Source organism: Chiloscyllium plagiosum, chromosome 1, assembly GCF_004010195.1.
Source record: "Chiloscyllium plagiosum isolate BGI_BamShark_2017 chromosome 1, ASM401019v2, whole genome shotgun sequence".
Lineage (NCBI taxonomy): Eukaryota > Metazoa > Chordata > Chondrichthyes > Orectolobiformes > Hemiscylliidae > Chiloscyllium > Chiloscyllium plagiosum.
Genome location: NC_057710.1, coordinates 141,452,224 through 141,463,902, shown reverse-complemented (window position 1 = coordinate 141,463,902; position 11,679 = coordinate 141,452,224). Strand labels below are relative to the sequence as shown.

The following is an 11,679-nucleotide window of genomic DNA, read 5'->3' as shown; positions in this document are numbered from 1 at the left end:
AAGGCCTCCATTGATATTGTTGCTTTCATAGCCACGTGATGTCCCAAAGTGTGTTCTGTCCACTAAAGTATTTTTGAAGTCTAACCACTGTTGTAATTGAGGAGAAGTGAAGTTTCAATGAAAGAAATTGAGCAGCAGTGGCTGTGAATAACTGACTGTTATGGACCAAGCCAGACTCCCTCAAAACATTTCAAGAAGATAGCCCAGACCCTAACTTTTCTAGTTGTTTTAAGCAGGTGTAAAGTGGATATTCCAGAAGAGTTGCAGCTGGCCCTACCACATAGTTTTAAGCAAAACATAATTTATTTACAAGATTACTGAATGAAACATGAACAACAGAAAACGGAATACTGAATAACTTAACCTCTCCGAAAACCCAACAGATCATCTGAACTCAATGATGCTGTTCCAAATACTTCCAACAATCCCCGTAAACACTCCATGGCACAAAAGGTAAAATCAAACACAGGTTCGTACTGGATAAGAGTCAGGGAGAGAGTACCAGCCTGGACCAGCTTCTTTTCACACTTAAAAATCAAACCAAACCAGAGAAAAGCTGAGCTGGGAGAACTGGCCCCTCCTCTTTCTTTGTGCAAGTGTTTATTTTCAACTTGAAAGCCTTCAACTAGAGGCAGTATATCTTTGCTATAAACAAATTGGCCCTAAAACCTTTTAACTTAAATCAAGTTGAACTTAATTCTTCAACTTCAACTCAAAGTCTTTGTCATTTATGACCTCTCTAAAAGAAAGCCAAGGACAGCATAACCTTGTTAAAGGAGCAGCTTTGTCAAACTGATTCATCTATCCAACAGAGAATAATGTCAAGCAGAGGTTCTAAAGTTTCGCTTTGCATTGTTTTGTTATCAATGGAACAAAGGCATTTAACCACATTGTACAGAATGCTGCAAATATTGAATGTATATGAAAACATATTTGTCTCAATTCATTATTTGTGAAAATCACAATAAATAATGCACGGGTTTAATAGACTGTGTCATATTGTTGCAGTGAAGGTGGAATAGTAGAATTCAATGTCATTAGCAGATCATCCAAGGTGTTACACACACCTGAAACTAAGTAACTGAATGGTTACTTAGCCCTATTATATATTCTTATATATATTGTTCAGTTATGTATAAATGTTTCAGTATGGAGAACACTTCACAGCTACATCTGACAAGCATGCAAAGTGTATGAAACTAATAGGAAACCAGTCAAGTTCAGTCTGAAGTGAGGATCTTTTCAGTGCAAGCAGCCTGCAAGAATTAAACTTGATAGAGCTCTCATTTATTCAAGCTTGAAGCGTGCTTACTCAACCCTTGCAGAATTCATATCAAGATATCAGCCCCAATCTCACCTTAGTCCCTATCCACATCCTGCCAGACCCTGTAAAAATTATTGACAGATCTTAGCAGCGTTGCAGTGAAGAATTTGGAAGGAGAATAAATGTTATGAATCACAAATTTGTTACCGTGAAGAAGTAGTTGTTTGCACTGGCTCTTGCAGCATTTTGACTTAGTGACAAATTCCTGCCTCTACTTCTTTACCCTTCACATGTTTATATTTAAATAATCATCAAATGCCCTCTTCAATTGATTCTTCCTCGATCACACTTCTAGACAATACATTCTGGACCCTAACTATTCAATGTAAGCAAAAGCTTTTTCTCACCTCGCATTTGCTTCATTTCAAAACATTTTAAATATATTTTTCTCTCTGGTTCTCAATCTTATTTATGAGCAGATACAGTTGCTTCCTATCTACTCTATCCAGACCCTTTATGGTTTGGAAAACTTCGATCAAGTCTCTCCAATCTAATCTCAGAACTCACGTTTCTCATTGATAGAACCATAGATGTAAATCCTACTGATGTTATAATAATGAATGGACTCACAAGCTCTTGGCATTCGCCTGTACCTGTGTTTTGGTTTTTGCTGCTGTTTACCTATTATTTACTTATCTATGGCTGTTTAACTCTGTGATCTGCCTGTATTACTCACAAGACAAAGTTTTTCAGTGTGCCTTGGTACACGTGACAATAAATTCAATTCCATAAGACCATAAGACATAGGAGTGGAAGCAAGGCCATTCGGCCCATCGAGTCCATTCCGCCATTTAATCATGGCTGCTGGGTGTTTCAACTCCGCTTACCCATACTCTCCCTGTATCCCTTAATTCCTTGTGAGATCAAGAATTTATCAATCTCTGCCTTGAAGACCCCCAACGTCCCAGCCTCCACTGCACTTTGTGGCAATGAATTCCACAGGCCCACCACTCTCTGGCTGAAGAAATGTCTCCTCATTTCCATTCTAAATTGACCCCCTCTAATTTTAAGACTATGCCCACGAGTCCTAGTCTCCCCGTCTAAGGGAAACAACTTCCCAATGTCCACCCCTTCTAAGCCATGCATTATCTTGTAAGTTTCTATGAGATTTCCTCACAACCTTCCAAACTCTAATGAATACAATCCAAGGATCCTCAGCCAATCATCATATGTTAGGCCAGGGATCAATCATGTGAATCTGAGTTCAATTTAATTCAACTGATTCTGCACTGTCTCCATTACATTCATATCCTTGCTAATGTTTGGCACCCAGAACTTTACACAATATTCCAACTGAGGTCTAACTAGTGACCTGTACAATTGAAGGAGAACTTTATAGCTCTTGCACTCTATGTCCCCATTAATGAAGTGTGTATGATTTCTCCACCTGTCCTGCCACATTTAAAACCGTTGACTGCCTCCATACTAAAGTCCCAGGCACATTTTTACCGATGTACTTTGGAGATTAACAGAACTAGTTCATCCCAATTGCCTTTCTGTCAGGCAAGGACTTGTTGATAAGTACCAACAAAATAGTGAACCTAGAAGCAACTGAATTCAGCTCCCCCTAAGGCCTAAACCACAAGAGTTGGCTCTCTGCCTCACTATCACCAGCTGAGCAGTTGGTCTTAGTCTGTCATCCAGCTCAAAGAGTGGCCAGGAGAACCCAGCTCTATGATGCTCGAAACCTAAGTAACACAAATGTTATTTTAGAAGGACATTGAAACATTGCAATCATTCTCCATCAAAATAAACAACCAAGGAAAAGGAAAACGGTCCCTTCACTATCATCATCCACCCATGCAAGGTACTTAGATTTTAATTTGACGAGTTTTGCTCTATAGTCATAGAGTCATAGAGATGTACAGCATGGAAACAGACCCTTAAGTCCAACCCTTCCATTCTGAGCAGATATCCCAACCCAATCTAGTCCCACCTGCCAGCACCCAGCCTGTATCCCTCCAAACCCTTCCTATTCATATACCCACCCAAATGCCTCTTTAATGTTGCAATTGTACCAGCCTCCACCACTCCCTCTGGCAGCCCATTCCATACACGTACCACCCTCTGTGTGAAAAAGTTGCCCGTTAGGTTTCTTTTATAGCTTTCCCCTCTCACCTTAAACCTATGCCCTCCAAACTTATTGTAACAAATAAAAATATTAAGGAAATCATGTTAGTCCCAGCATTTGACTGAAGAGATCACTTTTTATTCTTAAAATTTTAATCAGCCACTTCGGATACATAATGACACACCTTTTGGTATGACTTGAGCCCTGGGCTGGCTCAGTGGCTGATACACTACCACTCTGCCTCAGGCGTCTTTATTTTGTATTTTGTGTTAATGTATTGGTTACTATAATGTAATGTATGTAGTGTACTGTACTAAATATTAGCTAGTTTCAAAAATGATGACAGTTTACTAAGTTAGTAGCTGATTGAGGTGACTGGGCATACACTCTGTGTAGTTTTGAAGTATCCAAAGTGATCTCATTGATACCGTGGACAGAGTGGATGCAGAAAGGATGTTTTCCCTGGCTGGAAGATACAGAACCAGGAGATACCATCTCAGAATGTGGAACGTTATTCCGGTCTGAAGAGTGGAGAATTTCTTCAACAGCGAGTAGTGAATGTTTTGAGTTTTCAAAATCACAGAGGGCTGTGGAGGCTCGGATATTAAGATTGATTAAGACAGAAGCTGATAGACTTTTACAACAAGGGATATGGTGTCAGTGTGGGAAAATGGTGTGGAGGTAGAATAGCAGAACAGATTCATCGGGCAAAATGTTCCTTTGTTCATAAAATAACCAAAAATTATATTAGACAGAATTGGTTTTCACTTCACTTATTTTCATGCAAAAATAATATGGACATCCCTGGAAAGTGCAGTGTCAGCAAGACCATGTCTAAGCAAAAGAATCTTTCAGAACCCTGAGAAACTAGAAAGCCTTGTAAACGCTTGGCTTAAATGTTCAAAATCAAATTAAACCTGGTTAATCAGGCATTGTTCTTTAGGCATGATATATCACTGTCATATGGAGCCACATTTTATTAACTGGGAGATGTGATTTAAAAACAATTACAAACATTTAACAACAGCTGGAACAAATCATTGACATGGTGTGTTGGTCATCTAAAAGTTGAAGCGAGAAATCCACTGGGTTTTGCTGCTAGCCAAAATAGAGAGGTTTCCAATCAGAACTATATTTCAATCTCCACAAGTGAGTTTGAGATCAAGATTAGAGATCTGCAGTTCAATAAGCTACAACTGACTAAAGCTGTATGTGATTGTATAGATACTCGACAGCTGCATGACCTTGAATAAGTCCTGTGATGGGTGACTCACAGTCCTGTACGTGCCGAAGGCAGCACAATCAACTTGTCTTTCTGTACTTGCAGTTTGTTACACTGTATAAATCATTGGACTTGCCCTCGGACTGGGATCATGAACGGTGCCAGGAGCGAACTTCAGCCTCCAGACCAGCCGCCGATCGAGCATTCCCCGACAGGCAGAAGGGTGTGAGACTTATTGGTTTTTCTCTTTTTTTAACATCTTTTTGTTTACTGAATAAATAATTCATCTTTAACATGGTGGCACAGTGGCTCAGTGGTTAGCACTGCTGCCTCACAGGGACCCGGGTTTGATTCCAGCCTCGGGCAACTGTCTGTGTGGAGTTTGCATATTCTCCCCGTGTCTGCGTGGGTTTCCTCCCACAATCCAAAGAATTGGCTATGTTAAATTACCCACAGTGTTAGGTGCATTAGTCAAGGGTAAACATAGGGTAGGGGACTGGGTCTGGGTGGGTTACTCTTCGGAGGGTCGGTGTGGACTCGTTGGGCTGAAGGGCCTGTTTTCATGCCGTAGGGAATCTAATTTAAGTAAATTTGTGTTGTCGAGTCTTCTCTTAACCACATATAACTGAACCTGAAGAATCATTTGGATACACTTTGTGATCCAAAACATTTTTGGCAACAAGAATGGGATTTGGGAAAATGTTTAAGAGAAAGGAACAACAACCTGATGCTCCGGAGACCTTTCAAAATTCCAGGATGGAATGCAGTAGACTCTGGATTTGGGTCTGCGGCTAATATGTTGGCACAATTAGAATCCCTGAAAGAATGGGGGATGGTTATAACCAGATAAAGAGAGAAATGGGGGTTATTCACACTGGCTGCTGTACATGAGTGCTAGCGGGGGAAGCAGGCTTCCCTGGAGGCAAGAGCAGTGGACCGCAAATGGGATGGATATTGTTAACAGCTTTGCATTCCACGTGTAGAGATTTAAAGGAGTGTCAGGCCAAAACCAGGCAGCTTGAGGCTGCATTGACGGCTGTAGAACAGTGTAACATCACCCTAACAGAAGCAGTTCAAATAGTCCAGGAGAGAGCCAAGAAGATGAAGGAGGGTTCATTGCTCCTTGAAAGTGGAGTCACAGGTAGATAGGATAGTGAAGACGGTGTTTGGTATGCTTTCCTTTATTGGTCAGACTATTGAGTACAGGAGTTGGGAGGTCACGTTGCAGCTATACAGGACATTGATTAGGCCACTGTTGGAATATTGCATGCAATTCTGGTCTCCTTCCTATCGGAAAGGTGTTGTGAAACTTGAAAGGGTTCAGAAAAGATTTACAAGGATGTTGCCAGGGTTGGAGAATTTGAGCTATAGGGAGAGGTTGAATAGATTAGGGCTGTTTTCCCTGGAGCATCGGAGACTGAGGGGTGACCTTATAGAGGTTTACAAAATCACGAGGATCATGGATAGGGTACATAGGCAAAGTCTTTTCCCTGAGGTGGGGGAAGAAGGGCCCTTCCTGAAGAAGGGTTTATGCCCGAAACGTCGATTCCCCTGCTCCTTGGATGCTGCCTGACCTGCTGCACTTTTCCAGCAACACATTTTTCAGCTCTGATCTCCAGCATCTGCAGTCCTCACTTTCTCCTGTGGTGGGGGAGTCCAGAACTAGAGGGCATAGGTTTGGTTGAGAGGGGAAAGATATAAAAGAGACCTAAACCTAAGGGGCAACTTTTCACACAGAGGGTGGTACGTTTATGGAAAGAGCTGCCAGAGGAGGTGGTGGAGGCTGGTACAATTGCAACATTTAAAAGGCATCTGGATGGGTATATGAATAGGAAGGGTTTGGAGGGATATAGGCCAAGTGGTGGCAGATGGGACTAGATTGGGTTGAGATACCTGGTCAGCATGGACGAGTTGGACCAAAGGGTCTGTTTCCGTGCTGTACATCTCTATGAGGTATAGAACCAGGTAGGATGGTGTCTGGTGACAGTACAACAGGAAAAGAGAGCAAAACGGTACAATTGGAAAGTTGACCCAGTCAAATTGCGCACGTTATTATCCTCACACTGCGACCCCGACCATTGGGATGGAGACACTATGTATTCATCTGATTCAGAATATGCATGGACGGATAGGGAAGGGAATGCTCCACCTCCTGAGCCATCCTCAGAGAAGGTACTAATAGCATGACCTCTAATAACCAATAAGGCAAAACAAATAGGAGGACAAAGCCCGCGCAATTCAAGAATAGTGAGAGATTACTCTATGGCCAAATTGCAGGACATGGGGTCTTGCTTAAAGCAGGAATCGGGTGGACACTTGGCCTCTAGGCTGAAACGGGGTCATGAGACCAGAGCACTGCCTATATCATGCTGTGTGCCGCAGAGCGACGGAATGCAGGCGCATTAAGTGTTGATTCACATGTGAATAGCATTTGTAGAAACACAGGGCCAACTGAATTTTTGTGGAATGCACTGATACTAGCAGTAGGTAACAAGTAGCCTTCCCCAATAGATTGGGAACGTTCTGTTGCAAAATTGGAAAGCATACCAGAAGATATAAAATGTTTGGGGGATTTGGCTGCACCAGCAGCTATGCATTCTTCACAGTTACAGGGTCCAGATCAGGAAGCTTTCATAGCTGGAATGAGGAACCAGCTAATGCGAAGTGGTCCAGGCTGAATGAGAGGTGCCTGTTAGAGCCATCCCAAGGATGGGCAGTGAAACATTCATTGTTAGGACAGTTAGAGGATGTGGAGGATGGTAAGTGAAGACTGAGACCCACCCGAGCAAGCAACAAACAGGAACAGCAAGGTGGACAAGGACCGATCCGAAGGTCAAACAGAAGATAACCAGAAGAGAAATGTTTATGACAAGAGTAAGATAGACAGAATACCTACAGGTACCATGTACAGTATCTGGAGGACGCCCTGTTCTCCAAAGAATAAGGAAGTAAAAGAGATTATATCAAATGAAGAAGGAGAGAAAGCAGCCCCACTGACTGCTTTCCCCACATCATCACCATACCCCAGCTGGTGGAGGGCAAGCAGTTGTGGCAAGCCAGCCAGCCAATGGATTAGGGGTGGGACTCAGACTCCAGATCTATTTCAGGGCATCTGGTGGGATGACCATAGACCCAAGGCCTCATGTCCCTATCACTACTTATTGGAGGAAAGGCAATGTACAATGATACGTTACACTATTGCACATTGGGGCAGAAGTTACTATGACACATGGTGATCCATGCAAACATGTAGGGGCCAGAATGACTATTAATGGATTTGGTGGGGCGATAACTCTGGCAATTAGAACAAGTATGAGAATAGCCTTGGGAAATGGACCCCCACTAGTAGTCTCGGTATTGCTAGCCAATGTATCAGAAAATATGAGCGGTATGCACCTTACAAACCCCATTGGGCAACTTCTCTTTTAGTATATAAGCTGTGACAAGGCAAAATAGGAACCCCTCATTATCCCTCCACCCAGACGTGTGGTTTCGATGTAACGGTATTGTATTCCAGGAGGACACAAAGTAATTGGAGATACTATACAAGGCCTGTTAGCTGCAGGAAGTGTGACACATGCAGTTATCTGTGTATAAGAGCCCTGGGTGGCCTGTATAGAAACCTGATGGAAGTTAACGAATGATAGTTGATTACTGCCAACTCAACAGATATGCATCTCCACCGTCAGTGGCCGTGCCTGATGTGGTCACTGTTAGAGAAAGTTTGTCACAGGGGCCAGATGCCTGGTATGCCAGTATTGATCCAGCAAATGCCTTTTTCTTGATAGCCCCGGAATCACAAGCTCAGTTTGCTTTTATGTGGGAAGGCCACCAGTATACCTGGTGTCAGCTACCACGAGGTTACATACACAGCCCAACCTTATGCCATGGGCTAGTAGAAAGATTTATGTCCACTGCCTGCTGACATTCACGGAGCACATTATATTGACGACATGTTGATCCATGGACCAAGGAAACGGCGGTGAAGCAGTTTTAGCCACACTGATACAACATATGTGAGACAGAGACTGGGATGTGAACCTGAAAAAGATACAGGTACCAGCACAATCAGTGGAGTGTTTAGGCAGTTAATTGACAAAAGGGATTGATCCATGCTGAAGAAATAAAGAATAAAATCCAAAAAAATGGCTGTTCCAACTAGCAAGACTGAGGCACAGAAATTTATAGGTCTGCTTGGATATTGGCACAGGCATATACCTCATTTGACCATGTTACCGGTACCTCTATATGTCATTACAACAAAGAAATCTTCGATTGAATGGGGCGATGAACAGCAGAAAGCATTTATGTCTGCCAAAGAGGCCATAGCGCTAGCAGTTCCCTTGGCTCCCCAGATACCCTTTGAATTACAAGCATCAGTAGTACAAGATGTAGTCACATAGAGCTTGTGCAGGTACACAAGGGGAAAGCAACACCTTTGAGTTTCTGATCCAGCTGACTGAGGCAGCTACATGGTGCATACCATTTGAAAAGCCACTTCTGGCCTGCTACTGGACCTTAGTAGAGACCGAAGGACAGACGAGCAAGGACAAAGTGCTCCTCAGACTTGAATTACTAATTCTAACGTGGGTGTGATCTGACCCACAAGGTCGATAGAGCCCAATAAAGCTCCATAGTAAAATGGAAATGGTACATAGCTGATCGAGCCAAGAAGGGAAAGGAAGAGGTTGTCAAACTCCATGAGCAAATGGCTGAATACCCACCAGGTGAGCAAACTCTGAGCTCTGACCTGGCCGTACCTTCATCTCCCGTTCAATGGGGTGTTCGGTTAAGCAAATGCCTTAAGGTACATGTCACTGTGCTTGTTTCACTGATGGATCAGCCCCCTGGGAGAAGGGCCAAAGATGGTGGTGAGTGGCTGCATTTAATCCGTCCACACAGATGAGTTATCCCGAGTGAAGGAGATGGGGGAACTGAGCCAATATGCTGAGTCAGCAGATGTGCTCCTAGCAATGGACCAAAGGAGACAGTGTCTGCACATTTGTACTGACTCATGAGCAGTGGCCAATGAGATGGCTGTATGGATGCCGATCTGGCAGTCACATGACGGAAAGATTGCTGGAAAGCCCCTGTGGCAAACAGAACTATGGAAACAAATATTGGCAAAGGCACAGCACATAAAGAATACTGTGTACCATGTTGATGTCCATGTGAAGGACGGTTCAGAATCTGCTGGTCACAACAATATTGTAGATGGAATAGTAAAAGCTAGAACAGTTGAAGGTGCATCCGGGCTCATGAAAAATCAGGACATTTAGGGTATTACAGCACTGTGCAATGGGCAAGAGATCAAGGTTTATACTTACCCACCAATCTGGTGCAAGTCAAAAGGTAAAACACTGCCAAAAAAGTCAATGGCACAAATCGAATGAGGAGATCAGCCTGCTCAAATCTGGCAGTTTGACTTATGTTGGCCCATTACCATTACCGTTTTTCAGCAACACATTTTCAGCTCATTACCGTTATCTGTCAACCAAAGTGGACACTTATTCTAGGCTAGTGTTGGCTTTCCCGACAACCAAAGCAAATCAGAGTAACACTGTTAAGGGCCGGGAACAGTAGCTATCCTACCATGGTGAACCATCCGAAATATAATCAGATAATGGCTCACATTTTACTAGCAATGGGCTGCGGAAAATGGATGTTCCACATTCCTTGCTATCCTCAAGCAGCTGGCATTATAGAACAAATGAAAGGGTTATTGAAACAACAAACTCAATTATTGATCCTTAATCATATGTTACTGGGGTGGCTCAAAGTGCTGCCACAGACATTGCATAACGTGAATAATTGGCCACTGAAAGGAGGTACACCCATGAGTAGAACGTTTAAAAGAGGTGGCCTGTTCGATCCTCCTAGTAGATCTACAACATCCGACGACCCTTATACAGGGGGGAAAAGTGTGGGCACACCACTCACAGCACCCACCTAAGCCTGAGATACATGGCTATGGACAATGTGATACCTATTGGATGTTGATAACAGGGCAGGAACTACCAGAATGTATAGAAACAGCTAAATTAATGAAAAGGGAGTAAGTTGTCAAAGATTTGTAAACGGATAACATATGATTTCTTCATAGAACCATACAAATTTATTATAGATGATGCTGCTGTGAATGATCCATCAGTTGAATTGGGTAACTGATTTACATAGCTGGAGTGCAGATATGGTGTGGACAGCACAAGGGACTGAAAAGGTGCTGGACAACTTTACTTGTCGACCAGGACATTTGATGATGCATCCTATTGTTGTATTATTTGTATTGATGATGGTTATTTTCACTGTTGTTTTGATTTTCTGCTGTAGGTTACATATTCTTGTTATACATTCTTGCGTGGTTATCGTTAATTTGTGTCTGCATCTGCAGTTGTAAAACGTGCTGTTAAATATCATCTGGGGTGGATTGCAAAGGATGGATCAAGAATAGTTGATATTATTGAACAGCTGCAAGTCTTGTGATGGGCAGCTCACATTCCTGTACATGTCAAAAATAGCACAATCAACTTGTTTTTCAGTACTTGAAATTCGTTACACTATATAAGAGAGAGTTTTGTTCTGAACCGTTGGACTACCCTCGGACCGGGATCACGGGTGGTGCCAGAAATGAACCTAAGCCTCTAGACCAGCTGTCGATGGAGGATTCTCCAACGGGCAAAAAGATGTGACTTATTCTTTTTTTCTTCCCTTCTTTTTTCATGTTTTTTTTTATTTACTGAATAAATGTTCATATTAAGTAAATTTGTGTTATCGAGTCTTCTCTTATCCATATTTAACTGAATCTGAAGAATCATTTAGGTACGCTTTGTGTTCCAAGACAACAATATTGTGCTAAGATTATTAAGTATACATTTTCTTTAAAAGATATCTTAAATTTGCTATCCAGTGAGTCCTGTTTTGCTTTAATTGTTTATGTTTTGTCCAAAAAAACTAAATTTATTAAATTGTCTACAAATTACTGGCAAATTGGAATGGGTAAAAATAATTGAGACACGTTCTCCAGGTTACAAACATAACCTACTATTGCCTTCTGGTTCACTA

General features: G+C 42.3%; 1 long non-coding RNA gene across 1 annotated transcript; it reads left to right on the top strand.

The window, feature by feature from the left end:
• Positions 1-4,693: 4,693 nt before the first annotated feature.
• Positions 4,694-11,379, top strand: LOC122555876. Its single transcript, XR_006313383.1, has 2 exons — positions 4,694-4,840; positions 11,157-11,379. It is a non-coding gene; the product is annotated as an uncharacterized LOC122555876 (long non-coding RNA).
• The last annotated feature ends 300 nt before the right edge of the window (positions 11,380-11,679 follow it).